General features: G+C 40.4%; 1 protein-coding gene across 1 annotated transcript in view; it reads left to right on the forward strand.

Annotated features, from left to right (window-relative positions):
- Window positions 1-2,542: 2,542 nt before the first annotated feature.
- Window positions 2,543-19,774, forward strand: part of LOC306914206 (palmitoyltransferase ZDHHC3-A-like) — a 48,523-nt gene continuing 31,291 nt past the window's right edge. Inside the window, exon 1 of the mRNA XM_079491187.1 lies at window positions 2,543-2,583. The gene's annotated coding sequence lies outside the window, so the exon portion shown is untranslated. The remainder of the gene's footprint in view (window positions 2,584-19,774) is intronic.

Below are 19,774 nucleotides of genomic sequence, written 5' to 3' on the forward strand. Positions count from 1 at the left end.
TTTCGCCACCGCAAGAACATACAAGAAAGTTGGATGGTCTAGCTTCTGTTCATTTAAAGCAGCCACTGGTGGTACTTGAGCCCCCTCTGGTGGTACAAAGAGGAGGCGCCCAAAAAAGTGTAGTTGTAGTTCTTCTGACCAAGCAATTGGTTGAAATAGGCTATCCAGCCGTGCTGAAATGAGCACGGACAGCACACCTAGCCGTTAATAGAAGATTGGAGAACGGGTTAATCACATTAGAAATATCATCAGTTGTGCTGATTAGTGAAACAGAGTTTTGTCAGAGCAGCAGCATCATTGGCTTAGGAATGGAACAACAAAAGGCAGTTATTATGGAGGTACTTGGAGACAGAGCCAAATATTTTCTGAGGTGGTACGTCAGTATGACAAGGTTGGGAACCAATATTTAAAGGACCCAGGTTTGGTATGCATTAGAGGCCACAGACCCCGATAACTGTCCTGAGTGTACAAATGTAACCATAGTGCATGTTTATGGATAAGGAGTAATATAAGGGGTGGCAAGATAGCCTATAGCCCCAAGTCTCTTCACCAAATATAGCAGATCTACAAGCTCACAACAACTTGAGCTTGTAGATCAGCTCTATGTTTTTAGTAAATGTAATTAAATAGTTGATGCTGTTTATAAAGTAGTCTGCCGTGTCTTATCAAATTCATGCAGTTTTAGTATGAATAGTATTCAATAGTCCAATGTGTGGCCCTTCACTCACTTTATCCAAGTCAGTATGGTGTCCACTAGGACTTACCAACGGTAACTGAATATATTTCTTAAATGGTATCCTTTGTTGAGTTATTACATAATTAATAGGCCTACTAACTCTGACTTTTGAATCCTGCACCTGGCAAATAAGCCAAAGTATGAAATAAACTAACAACAAAACTAAGCGTTAAATAAAAACGAATAAAAACTAGCAAACCAACTCTTAAAAAGTAATTAAAACTAACCGAATTAGAAAAGTCAAAAACTATTATAACCTTGCTGAGCTCATACAGTATTGTTTACGATCCAATAAATTGCCTCTCTGAGTTACCATCAAATAAGAAAAGTCTGCACAACAGCGTTAGGCTCTCAATGATATTTTACTGTGTGTGGAATCATCAGTGGTGGAAAAATTACTCACATGCTTTACGTAACCCATTTAGACCCGAGTTAAAAACATTCACTTTGAAAGAATATATATTCAAAGATTTGCGCCACATTTTTACGATTTTTCAAAAATAGCAGAACTACAAGCTGAGCTTGTAGATCTATTTTTCAATAGCTAAATTATAACAATGTTTAAAACACAAAGGGGTTCCCGCACAAAATGGGTTAATTAAGTAAAAGTCTCAATACTGCAATGTAGAAATAATCAAACTAATCAGTTACAGTACTACTAGTTAATGTCCGGATTTAAAAATGTACTTGATTAAAAGTACAAAGGTTTTTGGGATAAAAATGTACCAAAAGTAGAAAGTACTCATTATTCAGAAGGTCTCATTTTTCTCAAGTATTCAAATGTATACAATCTTTAGAAAATAGCAGATCTACAAGTTCACAATGTGCCGTAGATGTGATGCATTGTGAGCTTGTAGATCAGCTATTTTCAAATGGCCGAATTGTACAGGGCTGAAGTAACTCTACAAAGTAACTATAGTAATTCAAGTTTTCAAATAAATGTAGTGGAGTAAAAGTACAATATTTTGCATCCGAGATGTAGTGGAGTAGAAGTAAAAGTAATGGAGATTGGAATTACTCGAATAGTAAAGTACAAATAACTCAAAATTGCACTCAAAATTACGTGTACTTAAGTAAATGTACTTAGTTATTTTAGTCATGCTGTGGAAGTGTAACATAGTGGTGCTTTAACTACATTTCTTACTAAATTGAATAAAAATGGAAAAGAAAGCTGAAACATGCATATTCTATCAAGGTACAATAGTATCAGTTCTTCGTATCACAACAAATCATCATCATACTAGAGTGAGACTTGTCTACACAACTGCACATGCGCTACAAAATAATTGAAACAGGATTAAACTGATTTAACAGAGTGTCCCTACTCCGTAAATGTAGAGGCAAACGTATGACAATATGGGTTAAAATGTGTTTCTGCTGAGAGACACACTGCAAGGACTTTTATTCGGTAGGGTCGAAACAAGCTATCCATCCATTATTTAGCGACATCCACACTCGGTTGCCACTAACAGGGATTTAAAAACGAAATCGCCGTGCTCCCAATCCAACACGTCGTTGCCACTGTATTTCACAGGGACACAACACAAGGTACGTCCCACGTCCTTGCCAGCGCTGATGGCAGAGTTCAGGAGGACGGCATGGCCGTTGGTGTCGATGGTGTTCTGCAAGGGGAAGGAGCACAGCCCGTAGCAGTTCTTGATGTCGTAGGAAGGCGGGGAGACGACAAACGAGGTGAGGTCCACGTCCAGGCTGTGCAGTCGGCAAAGTGTGGAAGTCCCTGCAGGGTCACCCTGCTGCTGCCCTGCTGCCCTTTTCACCCGCCGCCCTTTCTCTGCCTTGTGCAAGTGCATGGCCGTATGCACTGCCTTCAGCAGCAGGAAAGCACGGTACTGGCTCTCTCCTATACGTGACACGCACACACACGCACACACAGACACACACACACACACACGCACACACACTACACTATAGGCTATAGGCCTACAAAGCTCACAGTGCGTCACTTCGTGCTGTGCTGCGAGCTTGTAGGCCTACATCTGCATTCTTACCATTTTTTAAAAATCTTGAAGATGTTTGAATTATGAGTTTGGTTATACACGCACGCACGCACGCACGCACGCACGCACGCTTACCTGTTGCTGGTCCATCCATAGGAAAATCACTTAGTGCCTTGAGCCTGTGTAGTTTCTGTATGAGCATGTGACCTGCCTCCTCCTCCCTCATCACCTGTGTTACCCACCGGACAAAAACACATTACACAGAAATGATACTTTTTAAAGAATGTCATTTATTTGTTTTGCATTACACGGCTTGGTTGAATGCTTGATTCTGAATGGTCTTGAGCGTTTATTAATGGTAGACTGTGTTGGGATGGAGTTACATTGCATGCTGCTGATCTGGTCTAGATCTAGAATCTAGAGCGGATACCCAAATGGTGCTCACTTGTCTATATACATGTGTGTGAATTATCATATGTGGGATGGCAGGCCTTAAACCGTCCGGAAATAAATGTGTAGTGTGAGACAAAAGATGCAATTATTGGGGCAGAGAAAAAATAAGTAAAGTAATAAGTAAGTAGTTACGTTTGGCAAGGAGTAATATAAAGTAATACATTACTAACCCTAACCAGACTATTGGTACGTCAGACTAATGTATGCCCCCCTCTTCAGATTACGGCGGAAGATTAGGAGTGAGTCTGCAGTTCTAACTGCAATGGGGAGTTTATTCCACAGTTCGGGAGCAAAAGGGGAGATAGAGTTTAGGATGTGTGGAGCGTTGTCCCTGATGTTTTAGGGAAAGTTCTGATAGCTTCCTTGTGTTAGCTGATCTGAGTGCAGGGGTTGGATCAGGCTTTGAAGATATGGGGTGCGGCGTGCCATACCATTGGTTGCTTTGTACTATGTGCGGGCTGTAACTGTGAGCCAATGGAGGGAGCGGAGAAGTGGAAGACGTGTGCAAATGCCGACAGGCCAGTGAGGATAGAGTTAACGGTAGTCATGTGCCTTAACATTTGCCAAGGCACCAAGGCAGAACTGCCATTCAAAGCGAAGATGGCCAGCCTCGCCGGACATGCTTGCAGAGACTCTTGGGTAATGAAGTCAAATAAGTTGGCTGCCATGTTAGTGAACTACACGCTGCTTTATTTAGCCTGGAAACCAGACAAATCTCCCACAGGAAAAAATAATCCTTGGGGAGATTAGTCTGGCACTCCTCAGTTTGAATTATATTTAGCTCACCAGTCACCCCAGAGTCGTGGGTGACAAATCAGAGCCCACTGAAAGTGAGACATTTTTGCTGTGATGTTGGAATGTGTTTGTAATGTAACCACCCCTTGGAAATATCTTCCACACCGAAGTTCCAGACTCATTTCTATGCAGTGATATTAGTCTGGCCATATGCTAGGCTAACTTGAGTACCGGTATACTTTGTGTAAACTATGTTAACAGTTTAAGGGCCCCAGTCGGAGATCACCGTCAAGTTCAAGTTCACGGTCAGTTGCCCGAGACGGAGATTGATACATAGGACGGAGATTAATGATATCAAAACCGGTCGCATCGCTCCACAGCCTAGGAGCGCTTGTTGCCCAATCCTCGGTGTTGCACAACAGTGACACGTCATTGAAAATGTTCCCTGTCTGTTTAGCGGACGAAAACGAAAATCTTAAAACGTTCATAACTCGCGATCTAAATCATCCCGTCTAATTATGAAAAAATATCCTGTGTTAGACGGCGCTCCGCGGTCCAGTCGCTAGTCGCGATAGATTTATTCTTACCTCCCGTTGTTGTCGATCGACTCTAGAGTGGTGTGGCTATTGTTAGCTGCTACACAGACATTCACAACAACTTCCGGTCCCCCGGTAAAAGTGGTCCGGGTGCTATAAATGATGGGCACATTTTATTAATGGATTAAATAGGTCCGGGCCCTCAAGGTGTTAAATTGGAACATTTCAAAAGTTTACCTGGAATAAGCCTATACTTAAAATTAAGCCCACAAATTGAAAGTATATACATTTAATAATCTTTTACATTTACATTATATTTTAATACTAATTTACTAAAGTAGGCTAAACGTTTTTCACCTGTGTTATTTGGTCCATGGCCTCCACCAGTCTGTGTCGGAGCAGATCCAGCAGAACAGCAGGCAGGGCCAGTTCCACATGCTGCACCTTCTGAAGGACATATGTCTTCATTGTTATATTGTTTATTGTTATTGTTTATTTTTGTATATGTTGTATATACTATTGTATATGACTATTGTTATTGGTCTTTTTTATCAGCTTGCAGAGCTGTAAAGACAACCTTAAAGACGACTGTAGTGGACACGTTTTTCACGATTGGCTGCCTTTAAGACAATGGGAGACTTATAGCCATAAAACCCATAGTCTGAACGGAATAAAAACCCATACTCTGAACGCCGGAACGATGGAGGCTGTGTTATGAAGTTGTGAATCAATACCGCCCCCATCTGGCGGAGTCAGGTTAAGTCTATCACCTGAACAGATGACACATTGTATTACTTGAGTACCATCAATGCTATGCTATTTATTCCGGTTGATAGAGGGCAAAAACAAACTTGCTGCAAGCTGATATCATATGACTTCAGTCATTTCTTGTTTTTCTCTCCTCTGATTGGATAACGATTACACCCCACTGCTCTCTCTGATTGGAGAGCAGCCCCTTGCTCTCCTTTGATTGGACGACGATTACACCCCGCCACCTATAATTCCACAGGATACACTTTTTTCCCTCATATAATTGGACGATATATGGTGACATCACAATATATACGGTGACATCACAATATATACGGTGACATCACAATATATACGGTGGCATCACAATATATACGGTGGCATCACAATTATGTAGGTAGGCTCCACACATCATCATGACGTAAAATAGACAACATTGGCTCTATTTTTGTCCATGCTAAACCCCTTATCCCTACTATTTTGAAAAACATTTTTGAATAGTTAAAATGGCCAGTCTACAAGCTCTCAACATGTCGATTGGCTAGTTGAACTATTCAAAAATGTTTATCAAAATAGTAAAAAAAGCATGCACAAAAATGGAGCCCTTTGGGCTCTATTTTCGTCACCGCTAAACCGCTTATCCGTAAACTTCTTTGCCTTTTTTTTTTTTGAGTGGTGCAAACCACTCCAACAACTGGCTTTGTTAGTACCCGTGTGTGTGTGTTTGTGTACCTGTCCCTCAAAAGAATGAGCATGGTTACTATGGTCACTGACATTACGTCAGACCACAGCTGATCAGCCTATATAAGACCTTGCACCACTCAGTTCACACGGGTGTGATTTTTACTATTTTGAATAGTTAAAATGGCCAGTCTACAAGCTCACATGTTTTTTCAAAATAGTAAAAAAAGGCAAAGAAGTTTAGGGGTAAGGGGTTTAGCGTTTTTTACTCAGACACTACGACGTAAAATTATCTATTCATTGGGAATTTAACGTTTGTGTAGGACAAAGTTTGTGCACACACACACCAAAAGCTGGATATAGGAGGGGCTAGCACCCAACAAAAATACAGTTAAAAAAATGTGATTTAAAAAAAAAATTAAACAAAGTAAAAAAAATGAAGAAAATAAAGAAAATGGCAAAAAGTGCCTACTAACCATAAGGTTGGAGGACATTAGCATTGGAGTGGAGGAGTTAATGATTGGTGCCAGGCCCAGTGTCTCACCGGAGCCCAGAGTGAGGGGAGAGTCCAGGTTCACACTGACCCGGGCCACTCTACTCTGAGGCATGGCATCACCCAGCAGGAACTCCTGTCCAAGGGGGAAGTTTGGATGTATTGTCACTATCATGCACAGCGACAAGAGTAAACATTTCTTTTGTTTGGCTTCCTTCAGACAATGTAGGAGCACAGGGTAATAATAATAATATAGCTGCAAGCAGCGATAAGGCGGGACCAAGAAAGAAGACGATGTGCAATAAGCACAAATAATATGCACAAATATTTGAACCAGTGACCCTGTGGTCCAAAGGTGAGAGCTCTACCGACTGAGCTAAAGCTGGGGAACACTAGACTGTAAGAGGGGGGAAGAAGAAAAATGGAGGGGGAAGAAGGGGGGAGAAGAAAAAGAGAAGAAAGAAGAGAAAAGGAGCGAAATCTTGCAAATAGTTTCAAAAAGCACTGAAATGTTTAAAACTGTCGTTTCTGGGAAGGGGAAGTATGGACCCCAAGGTCGCCAGTTCAAGCCCCGCTTTGACCAAGGCCGCCAGTTCGAGCCCCGCTTCGTCCAAAAGTAACCTGACCATATGAGGTGCTCATGCTCATGTGTTTTGGATTATTTTACACAATGACAAGTTTGATGTAAAGTGTAGAGGCCTGTCCCTCCACACCAATAACGATAACTGTATGTTTTTCTATGGCAGAAATATACCACAACTAATGGTAATGACAGTATACATTGACAGTGGTGAACGGCAGTCGCTGGCATCTGTTTCAGAGTAATTAGCTGAATGCAAACTCTTAACAGGCAATCAAATTCTGTATTGTGTAGGCCATTCTGTAGACCGTAGCTCATTATTAAATGTGCCAATTGTTATTGAGTCATAACAAACCTTTCAAATATCACTTAATCAAATTAAAGTAGCCTACCACCATTATGACTTACACTAAAATACAGTAGCATACACATACCCTATCCCATCCTATTCACACAGGAGGCAAATCAATTCGAATTACTATATAAAATATATGAACCATGTTAGGTTATTATTAATACAAGTAAACTTTATATGGACAGGGTTTGAGCCACTGCAATTTCCTGACATTTGGACATTTAAACATCACCCTCTAGTCTAGTCCTAGAGTGTCCTAGGAGGAGGTGAAGACATGGTGGAAGACCATCTAGAGGTCCTTTGTTGTCTATTCTGACACCTGCCACACAGCCTCTTTGGACACAACAGCGTTTTCAACAGCGTCAGTGAAATTGTTCATTTGTTTAATGGACAGTGTGACGATGAATTTAGCAGCGCAGGGATGTGACCCTGATTCTAGCTATGTAGAATGTACCAACTACCACTGCTTGTTTTCTGACATCATCCGTACTTCATGTCAATACAGAACATATTAAAATAGGGAGGAGTTACCTGTGTTGCAATTAAATAATGAACCGTAATACTATAAAATCCTAACTCTAATAACTTAGTGTTTCATGTTAACATGTTTGCTAGCATGTTGGCATGTCCATGTTAGCATTCAGTAGTTACTTAGCTCTGCTCCCACAAACACGAAAGTTGTTCGGCATGAGGAGACACATATGTGTATCAAAGTGTCATTGCCAACGATCAAACGGTTCATGAGATATGCACGTTCAAAGTTTGCATTTTCAATTGAGTGCTATAGCGCCACCATTTGGCCAATCGTCATGGGCTTTGTATAGTCACCGTTTGGCATGGCCCTCTACCATGTTGACAAGTTTCGCGAAAACCGACTGCATGGTTCAGCCAGAACAGCTATTTTTGGCGGAAGGAGAAGAAAAAAACCCACAAAAACAATAAGTGACCAAAGTCACTTCGTGACTTCTTGGTCCCTTAACACTTAGGCCGCTATCATTTATTGAAAAATTAGGATCTAATTCACGCCAGCATTTTTTTAATTTGAGCTCTTATTTTGAAAAGCCGCCATTTCCGGTCCATGAGCAGTATGTCTTAACCTAGGAAACTACACGGAGCGTACAGGCCTTGTTTACCATCTGAAGCCAGACCGGAGCTCTGCAGAGCTCCAGATCATCATATCTGTGCCGTCAAAGAAACGCTGTTTTGACCAAAATGCCATCTGGGACAAGGAATAGGAGATACAGGCGATTGAAAGAAATGGATAGAATGGATTATTATGGCGACGACGATTTAAGATGGGCGATCCAGTGCTGTGCTAACAACACAGCTAGCTAACTGGCTAACGTGAGTAGCATTATGGCTCGAGCAATTGAACGCGCCATAAAAGCGCAATTGCCGTAGGCCGTCGCCAATGGCGTTAAGCGTCAGTATCAAAATTAGGCTTCAATTGACTTTAATTGTCGGCAATGGCGCTGAAAGTATTAATTTAAGCTGCAAGCAGCGATTCACGGGCCCTCAGGCGTGCAAGTTACAGGCAAATATTGACCATCAGATGTGGGAGCAGAGCTAAGTAACTACTGAATGCTAACATGGACATGCCAACATGCTATCAAACATGTTAACATGAAAATGCTAACATGCTAGTATGCATGCTAACATGAAATTGCTATGCTAGCATCATGCTAACATGAAAATGCTAACATGCTAATGCTAACATGCTAGTATGCTAACATGCTAATGCTAGCATGCTAGCATGCTAACATTCTATGCTAACATGCTAATGCTAACATGATAGCATGCTAATGCTAACATGCTAACATGAACTGTTCAAAAGTTAACGCAAAATATAGGTGCTATCATATGTTGACCAATCAGAACAGGGGGCGGGGCTAAGTTACACCAATGAAGGTCAAGGACTCCAAACCAAGTCCAATGACACCACCCCCAACTCTCTACGACAAACCATTGAAAAGTTATTGGACAAAATATGAACTATCAAATATCGACCAATCAGAAGAAGGGGTGGGGCTAAATTACACCAATGAAGGTCAAGGACTCCAAACCAAGTCCAATGACACCACCCCCAACTCTCTATGACAAACCATTGAAAAGTTATTGGACAAAATAGGAACTATCAAATATCGACCAATCATAAGAAGGGGCGGGGCTAAGTTACACCAATAAAGGTCAAGGACTCAAAACCAAGTCCAATGACACCACCCCCAACTCTCTATGACAAACCATTGAGAAGTTATTGGACAAAATAGGAACTATCAAATATTGACAAATCAGAAGAAGGGGCGGGGCTAAGTTACACCAACGAAGGTCAAGGACTCAAAACCAAGTCCAATGACACCACCCCCAACTCTCTATGACAAACCATTGAAAAGTTATAGCAGAAAATAGGAACTGTGAGATATCGACCAATCAGCTGCGATCTTCACTTCCTGTTTGGCGTTGAAGTTTGGCGCTTCACCACGGTCACGGCACTTTGACGAACAAGAGTTCGTCAAAGTGCGACACGTGGAAATGGCATAAATTGCGCCAAAACGCCACAATACATTAAAAATGGCCGACTTCCTGTTCGGTTTAGGTCATGGCGCCAAGAGTCGTTTTTGTAAGTTGGGACATGTAGGTGAAACCGTTTTGTGGGGCTTGAGGCACAAAGTTTTGTAGGGGGCGCTATTGAGCCATTAGGGCACGCCCCTTTTTGAGACCATTAACATACGTAAATTTACGCCACTTGTGATGTGTGTGCGAAGTTTCGCAACTTTTCGAGTAAGTTATTCGGCTCAAAAACGCATTTTCTTTTAATAATAATAATCATTACGATTACAATAGGGCCTCACACTGTTAGTGTTCGGGCCCTAATAAATATTAATACAAAGAACACTACAGTACAGTACAGTACAGAGGAGAGCAGCACAGTACAGCACACGCACGGCGCTAGGATGAGCGGGCCGAAGGCCCGCAAAATTCTAGTACTGTACAGTTGCAAAAGCATATGACGCTGCATGTATGTATTAGGGACAAAAGAAGAATTTTCACAAACCAGCAATTTTCATTGGCTAATACAAACTTCATTTTTTTACTTAAAAAGAAATGTACTACGATTTGTCCGTATAGGTCCAAAGTTCACGTGTAGACGTTTTTGTGCATTTTGATCAAAGATCCTGGGAGGAGATACATTTTAACTGTTTTTCATATAATTAAAAATGGCGGGTGATCTAAAGGTCAGAGGTCAAAAGTCAGAACACGAAAGTGGTTCGGCATGAGGAGAAACATATGTGTATCAAAGTGTCATTGCTAACGGTCAAACGGTTCATGAGATATTCACGTTCAAAGTTTGCATTTTCAATTGAGTGCTATAGCACCACCATTTGGCCAATCGTCATGGGCTTCGCTTAGTCACCGTTTGGCATGGACCTCTACCAGATTACCGCGTTTCGCGAAAACCGACTGCACCGTTCAGTCAGTTCAGTCAGAAGAAGGAGAAGAAAAATGAACACAAAAACAATAAGTGACCAAAGTCACTTTGTGAATTCTTGGTCCCTTAATTATATCAATAACTATTAATATTGTTATTAATAATAATAATAAATATAGCTGCAAGCAGCGATAAGACGGAGCCAAGCAATAAGAAAAATCACACATGTGTGAACTGAGAGGTGCAGGCTGCTCAACAACACTGCTCGCTTTTCAAAATGTCATTATGCTTTAAGTGGCATGTGACATGTCAAACTAGGGGGTTTTCATGTTTCTGAATCCATTGCACGTAGTTTTGCATGAAAAACACTCCTCCGGCTAAAAACGGCCATAGCCATCATCACAAAAGTGATGAGGTCAGCACATTTGGCCAAATTTAGCCCAAGGCAGTGACATATCTCTGGCTTACAACCTACAGGGGTCAACTCTCGAGCAGCCCAGTCCACACACACACGCAGGTCTAGAGCGGTTCTAGAGCAACTTGGTCCGGTTTTAGAGCGTTTTTTTATCAATAAATAAATTAAATACAATATAATTATATTCTATACCGATAAAAAACATTTTTAGAGCGTACTATGATGCAAACGTCGGGTAATATTATTATATTATAATATATATATCTAGTCGTCAGTCGAGTTAACACTGCAATTTTCCTATTGTAATGTAATTTAAAAATCACCCGTGTGAAGTGAAGGGCGCTCTAATCATCGTACATCATCGTCAAGAATGGTGGTCCCTTATTGGCCGATTTGGACACATGATGTAAATTCTCCATGCATTATCAATGGCATTTAATGTTTGTGTTCAGACAGAATCTACACTATAGCTGTTTATAGGACCCCTCAAAAACATGTAATTAAAAAAAATCACACCCATGTGAAGTGAGGGGCGCTCTTGTCTTGATAGCATACATCATCACATTCCAGCCAATCGCAATTTGCGTCTTCACTTGTCCGTCTTCACTTTTCTGTCCTAACTTTTTATCCTCAATATGTAGGCCTACTTTTCTCAGCCAATCAAATCATCTCTGGGGTGATCAGCCAATCAAATCATCGCTATGATTCACACAAAGCTGGGCATAGGAGGGGCTAGCACCGCTCAAAAATATTATAATGCTCTAACCCTACCCCCCTCAATAAATGTCAGTATATAATCAAATTAAAACCTGCTACAGCGATACACTCCTGTGCGTTTCTTTCGTGTGGACAGATATATTTTTGTCTACTCTAGAGCCTACTTGTGTAGCCTAGGCCTTAGATTTGTAGCCTAGCCTTAGATTTTTTTGAGGGGCGAATGTTTACCTCATATGGCAGCCAAGTCTATTGGATTTTAAATGTTTAAGAACACTTGTGACATAAATCGTTTGCCAGCAAAGTCTATGAACTTGTTTAGAGCAGGGAGCACTTTACAGCAATCCAAATGTTACATGATGTGAGACATGATAGCAAACAATTATGGAATGTTTTAAATGATATTATGGGACGAAAGTCAACTATGTGCACGCCTTTTGTCGAATCAAATGGATTTGTTCTCACTAAGCCAGGTGATATTGCAAATCATTTTAATGATTATTATGTCGGTAAAGTATCTAAACTAAGGCAGGCTATGAATAGTTCAGAAAACATTAAATCAAATGACTATTAAGAATATCATAATGAATGACAAAAGTTTTTATATTTGAATTTCATCAGGTTGAAGTAGGTGAGGTGGAGCGCCTGCTCCGCTCTCTTCCTGATAGTAGTAAGTTAGCAGGCCTAGATAACCTAGACAGTAAATTGCTCAGAATGACTGCTGGTATCATAGCATCTCCTATCTGTCACATTTTTGAGTGGTGCAAACCACTCCAACAACCAGCTTTGTCTGTATCTATGTTTGTGTCTATGTATGTGTGTACCTGTACGTGTGTGTACCTGTACGTGGGACCCAAAAAAATGAGCATGGTTACTATGGTCACTGACATTACGTCAGACCACAGCTGATCGGGCTATATAAGACCTTGCACCACTCGGTTCACACGGGTGTGATTTTTAATAGATGTTTGGATGTGGGCCTATTTCCAAAGATCTGGATGGAGGCTAAAGTTATTCCTTTATCTAAGAATACCAAAGCTGCTTTTAATGAGGGGAATTCTAGACCTATAAGTATTTTACCCGTTTTGAGAAAAATCCTGGAAAAGTTGGTGCATGCACAAGTTCAAGAGTATTTCGTATCAAATAATCTTCTAACAGATTCTCAACATGCCTATAGAGCCGGCCACTCTACCTCTACTGCAATGATACAAATGACCAGACTGATGACTGGCTTAAAGCGATAGATAATTCTATGATGGTGGGCACTGTGTTATTAGATTTTAGTGCTGCATTTGATGTGCTTGACCATTCTTTACTGGTTGAGAAACTTAAATGTTTTTAGCATTAAAATGGATCAAAAGCTATTTGTCCTCTAGATCACAGAAGGTGTATCTAAATGGCAGTCTGTCCAGTAGCAGGGGTCTAGAGTGTGGTGTCCCACAGGGCAGCTGCTTAGGACCTTTATTATTTTCTATATTTACTAGTAACGACCTGTCCTGGACTACTAGTATAACTCCTGTTTTCATAAATTCACAGATTGTTTTTAGTAATACTGTGCATGATCATGACACTAGAGGTTCCAGTAATGGGCAGCTTGTGTTACCTCGCCCAAAATATAATTTTCTAAAGAGATCATTTATTTATAGATCATTGTCACTTTGGAATAACCTGCCTCAAAACCTCTGTTGCATTTACAGTAAATGAACGTTTAAAAAGCATCTAAAATTCCATTTGGTACAGTGAAGTGTTTTTTTATTTTATCTGAACTAATGTAAGTTGAACTGACTTTTTAACAAATGTGTATTTGTAATTGTATGTCTACTGTAATGTTTATTCTTATGTGGACCCCAGGAAGACTAGCTGGTTGCCACCAGCTAATGGGGATCCTTAATAAAAATCAAATCAAATCAAATCAAGTCTATATGAACATAATATGAGCGCTTTAGGAAGCACTTTACAGCCAGCCAAGTCAATGGACTTTAATGTTTGTTTCGAGCACTTACATGTTTGCCAGCCAAGTTAATGGACTTTAATGTTTGTTCTTACATAAAATGTTTTCCAAGTCAATTTACATGATGATGTAAGACGTCATGTGGCCGATGTAAATACAGTGGGTGCCCCTTAGCCTGGCTTGGCCAAACTAACTGCCCCTCACTTCTATCTACTAAGGGGATATTTACTCGTGACCCATAAAAATGGACTCGTGACCAAAACCTGGGCAGTATAGCACTGTGCTTTACTGTATACAACATGAAGTGATATACATGGCCGAGCTGCCACAGTATAGCTTACCTGGAGCTCAGAAAGGAAGGATAAAGTGTCTAATGGCCCCTGGGTCGATCCGGTAATCGCTGCTCCTTTCTGTCCTGTAGAGAGTAGAGCAGTGGTTTTCAACTCTTAAGGTACAATAGCCTCTCAGACCCAAAACTTTGAGTGTTGTCGTTGGATAAGATAAGATTTTGTCCATATTTCCATGCTGTATTGATGTGGTACAGTACCTATGGCAGAGATAACAGGCAGACATTGGGCCTCATGCGCCAACCGTTCTTAAGAAGTTCTTAAGAGGAAATTTGTTCTTAGACCCACTTAGGACGTTTTTAAGAAGGTTTTGGGATCCCTCAATCTTTTCTTAGCTGTGATTTGTTCGTAGGTAAGAACAGAATCTACGCACACTGTAGAGCACTCTTAGGGTGCCTTTTTCGTTCTTAAGTGCAATCTGAAAACATAAAGGAAAAACAGCGCCATCTGCATGATGCTCAAAGTTTGGTCTGAGGACCTCAAGGGGTCCTTGAGGAAGTTCCAGGCAGTCCACAGCAAAATATGGAACATTTTACCACTTTAATCCCATTTTATACTTGACAATACTGAAAATAGTCAATCTACAAGCTCACAAACGCGTCCCATTACTGCCCATTTTGAGCTTGTAGATCGGCTATTTTCGAAACATTTTGATAAATCTTCAAAGCATTTCCCTAGCAGAAAAAAAGGTGTGACTGCAGGCAAGGTCATGGAGTCATGCAAAACCACACCCACCTGGGTGAACACAGGTAGGAAAGTGAATTCCCAATGCCTTATATGGGATTGGTGGGGTGGTTCCCTATGGTAATTAGGATGCTAATTAGGATATATGGGGCGTCTACCTATGATAATTTGAATGAACTGGCACACCCCTTCAAGTTACGAGGATTTGGATTCATCATCATAAGAACATGCTTACGAACAATTCTGCCTACTTAAGAACGTTTCATGAATCTGACTGGACTTCTCTTAGGAATTCACTTAGGAAGAAATGTAAGAGGAAAAGTTAGGAACTTATTGGCGCATGAGGCCCATTGATCTCTAATTAACAATAATTTAACTCTTCCAGGGTCCATTTGGTTACCAACTCCCCATCATTTGGGGACCACCTGGAACCACTGGTGGAAAATCATGATGGTAGAGTGTAGTAATCCTTGCTGAGCCATGAGGCCCATAAGGCAGGAGCCTAATGCCTATCACCTGTTTCTGTATCCAACCCTTATATTAAAGGAGAATTCCATGCTAGAAAGCTTTTGTACCTTTCTTACCTTTCTTGGTAGTCGTTACGTCCCCACCAAAGAGGTCCAGGTGTTTTTTTGTGCAAAAACTCCTTATTGGCTATTTCCCCTACCATAAGCCCTCAATGAATTGCATTGAATTGAATGGGAATTGAATGGGGCTATGGGGTGTTGTGCTAATTTTCTTCTTTCCATCGAAATAAGTAGTAAAGTGTGCCGCTTGGGATATTATTTACATTATGAAGAGAGGATATATACAAACAAATAATAATTTTGAGCGATGGAAATAAGCGAATTAGCACAACACCCCATAGCCCCATTCAATTCCCATTCAATGCAATTCATTTAGGGCTTATGGTAGGGGAAATAGCCAATAAGGAGCTTTTGCACAAAATAACACCTGGACCTCTTTGGTGGGGACGTAACAACTACAAAGAAAGGTAAGAAAGCCTTTTAGTATGGAATTCTCCTTTAATGCTGAGTGCCAAGCAGGGAGGTCCCATTTTGCAGAGTTTTTGGTATGACCTGGCCAGGGATCCAACCCTGACCTCCCGGTCTCAGGGCAAAGTGCAGACACAACTTTTTTCCTGTAAATAAACACCCTACTTGATACAGGATCACACAAAATCACCAAAAGTAGCAGATCTGCACATGCTCGGAACGGAGTGTGTCATATGTCCAACTTTGAACATGAGGTTTCTACCCGATTTTTTTTTGTAAGCAGCATTACAAACATTACAACATACCTTACAGATAGCCAGTCCAAGAAACATAACAGTTAAAATAAAAATAAAAAAGAAGAAAAATAAAAAGGAAAAAAATGTTCACATACATCCAGAACTCATCCCATGTCTCTTTCATTTTGCTTTCTGCATCTACCCTGCCCAACATATATTCATATGATGTTATTTTGATAATTTCTTCATTCCATTCTTTAAGCCCAGGTGTTTTGGGGACCTTTCAATGACGCAACAGTATTCTGGCAGCGGTAACAAGTCCAACCTTTATAATAGTGAAATCATTTTTAGATATGCCAGGGACAGCAGTTCTGTCCCCTAATAGACAGAGCCGCAGATCCCTGGGCAACGTCAATCCCACCCATTTCTCAAGGAATTCCAGTACCCTACACCAGAAAGGGTATACTATGCGACAGTCCCAAATCATATGCATATATGTGCCAATTTCTTCTTTGCATTTCCAACATGTGTTATTATCCGCGATTCCCATTTTAAGTAATCTAGTCGGTGTCAAATAATATCTATGAATAATCTTATACTGAATAAATGTCCCTCTTGCTTCTCTAATTCCACTTCCTACATTTGCTATAATTCTTCTCCAATGCTCATTTTCAATGTCAACCCCCAAATCATTCTGCCAAATCAATTTGAGACTGTCACATGTACCTCCCAGCAGTTCTTTTTACATTTTGTAAAAAACAGATGCAGTATGAGCTTCATGTGGTAATTTTAGATATTCAACTAGTGAATTTTCAACAGTATCAAGAGTACTGCCCAGACAGTGTCTCATTTGTAAATATTTCCAGAATGTACCATCATTTCCAAGGTCAAAGTTATAAAAGCTCCATTTTCAAATAGATCACCAATAGTATTAAGCCCTGCTGCTTGCCATTTTTTCCAATATATCTCTTTCTTTCCAATACGTATTTTAGGATTATTCCAGAGTGATGAGTATGGTTGTTTATAATGTAAGATTTTATACTCTTTATGAACCTCCTAACTGACTGACAGAACATCAATTGGGCGGAATGGTGAAGCCAAGCTTCTCTCTATGGTTACCCAGTCTAATTCAGAATTTAACCCACTCCAGTGTTTAGACAATTTAGCCATTTCAAAATATATATTGTATGTCCTCATATCTGGTAGGCCGAGGCCACCTCTATGTTTGGGCATCCACATTTTGCTCAGTTTAATCCTGGGTTTCTTTTTTCCCCAAAGAAAATCCCTAATAATTTTATCATACTCTTTAAAAATCTTGTCTGAGATATTTAGTGGGAGCATCGTTGAGATGTAATTAAACTGGGGTGCAACCACCATTTTGATAACATTCACCTTACCCCATAAGGACAATTTCAGGGCACCCCACTTAGTCAGCAATGGCTCATAATTTAATGTGACAATTTTGTCCAAATCTGAAGTGAGTTTTACCCCTAAATATTTCATTCCAATCGGAACCCACCTGAAACCAAACTGAGACACTGTATTTGAGTAGGCATAGCCTCAGACTTACTCCAATTAATCTTATAGCCAGATAAATCAGAATACATCTGGATAGTATCCATCAAAGGGTACCCGATTATTTATTGATGAAGAGATAATAATCTGAAATATTGTGTCCAGTGTCTGTGGAAATAAGCCTCTTATCTCATGACTATGGATGTCAAATAGTACCTGGTTGTTGTTCCAGCTCCAGTCCATCCATGCTGTCCTCTGTCCATGTCTGTCCCTCTGTCCCGGAGAGGGACACCACAACACACATCAGGACAAAATACATGCTTTATGTCTAGGTATGTATGTATACTATACATTTTAGGAGGCTTTTTATTTATAATGAACAAACAACGGTCACACCACTCTGAAAAGTCCCTCCCCTCTCTATATATGGTTCTGCCTGCCTGCATACATGTGTGTGTCAACTGTATTCTGTTCAGAATTACGTTCTGCACATTTTCTGCAATTAGTAGAATAATACAATAGGCACCATAATAATAATAAATATAGCTGCAAGTAGCGATGAGGTGGGACCAAGCAGGACGGCAATAAGCAATAAGAACAATATGCAGTCAGTTTTGATTGGGGGGGGGGGGGTTCTTGAAGACTCATACACTGACTTGGCAGTGCCCAGTGTGGTCCAAAGGCCAAACCGACTTGTCGATCTTGCCGCCCACGGCTGGAGTTATAATGGCCCCATGTGGGGCTTCCTCCCTGGCACAAAATATTTTCAGATGGGGATATGCCAAACATATATGGGGTCCTTTTATGAGAACGTTTTGTGAACTTTGGTGTATTGATGCATGTGTGAGAAGAATCGGTTTCGTGCTGTTGCATCACCCATCCATATACATGCCTCTGCAGCCTACGGCCAAGAATCTCCCTGTGACCATGCACATCAGATGGTTGTACTTTACATGATGTCATTTCACTTTTGAATTGCACAACAGCACTTTTTACTAAACTGTGCTGGTGGTAACGTTTTAAAATAAAGCAATAAGCCACTAGAGGTGTGAGGTTACTGTTGTATTCTCGTATGAAATAAAGTACACACAGACAAGGCAGCTTCATACCATGTGTTCACTAGATTATTGCAACTCACTATATTCCGGACTCAATAAAAAAACTATCTCCCGTCTTCAAATGGTCCAGAACTCAGCAGCCAGATTACTAACCAATTCCAGAAGGCGTGACCACATTACCCCTGTCCTCGCCTCCCTCCACTGGCTGCCTGTTCATTTTAGGATTGATTTTAAAATTGTAATTACCACTTTTAAGGCACTAAATGGCTTGGCCCCCATCTACATACAAGATTTGCTGGAGCCCCATAGGCCAACACGTAGCCTTAGATCGGCAAGCAAGGCGCTCCTGGTAGTTCCAGCTACCCAGCGTGTCACCATGGGTGACCGGGCTTTCTCGGCCCGTGCACCTAAACTGTGGAATGCCCTACCAGAGGCCCTAAGACAAATCACCCTATTGAGCTCTTTTAAATCACAGCTAAAAACCCACTTGTTCACGATGGCTTTTACTTAAATTATTGATTGTTTTATTTTGTGTTCACCTGTTTGTATTAATATTGCTTATTGTTGTTGTTTTATTCTACTACTGTATTTTAACCTGTATTGGAAAGCACTTTGTAACATTGTTTTAAAAAGTGCTTTATAAATAAAGTTTATTATTATTATTATTATTCTTTACTTCCTCTTTCTTATCATTTGACCTCATGACATAATCAATACAATACCATTCACCTTTTCACATTAGGGCCCCCTAGTCTACCTTAGGGCATTGCACTTTCAGACCATACACAGTATATCACATCTTCCCCCTTTTTAAGAGTAGAACGACATCCAGCCTAGCTAGACAAACACCTGTGCATAATGGCAATGTAACAGCATGGCATATCAAATATGGAATAAATGAAAATGAATAGCAAAAATATGAAATGCAAATAGCATACATATGAAATCTTTTTTATTTTTTCAAACAAGTGCTTAGTAATCACTGGCAGATTCTTAATGAAACAAATCAATTATTATCTGGTACACAATACACATTCTTTATCAACATGTATTTTTTTTAAAAACAATGACAATGTTAATAGCAAAGCTATAATAGCATGTAAAGTGTACCCTGTTTTCAGTCTCTAAAGGTGGCCTTACACTAGCCGATAAATG

This window comes from Electrona antarctica (genome assembly GCF_951216825.1).
Source record: "Electrona antarctica genome assembly, chromosome: 21".
In the NCBI taxonomy this organism is placed as follows: domain Eukaryota; kingdom Metazoa; phylum Chordata; class Actinopteri; order Myctophiformes; family Myctophidae; genus Electrona; species Electrona antarctica.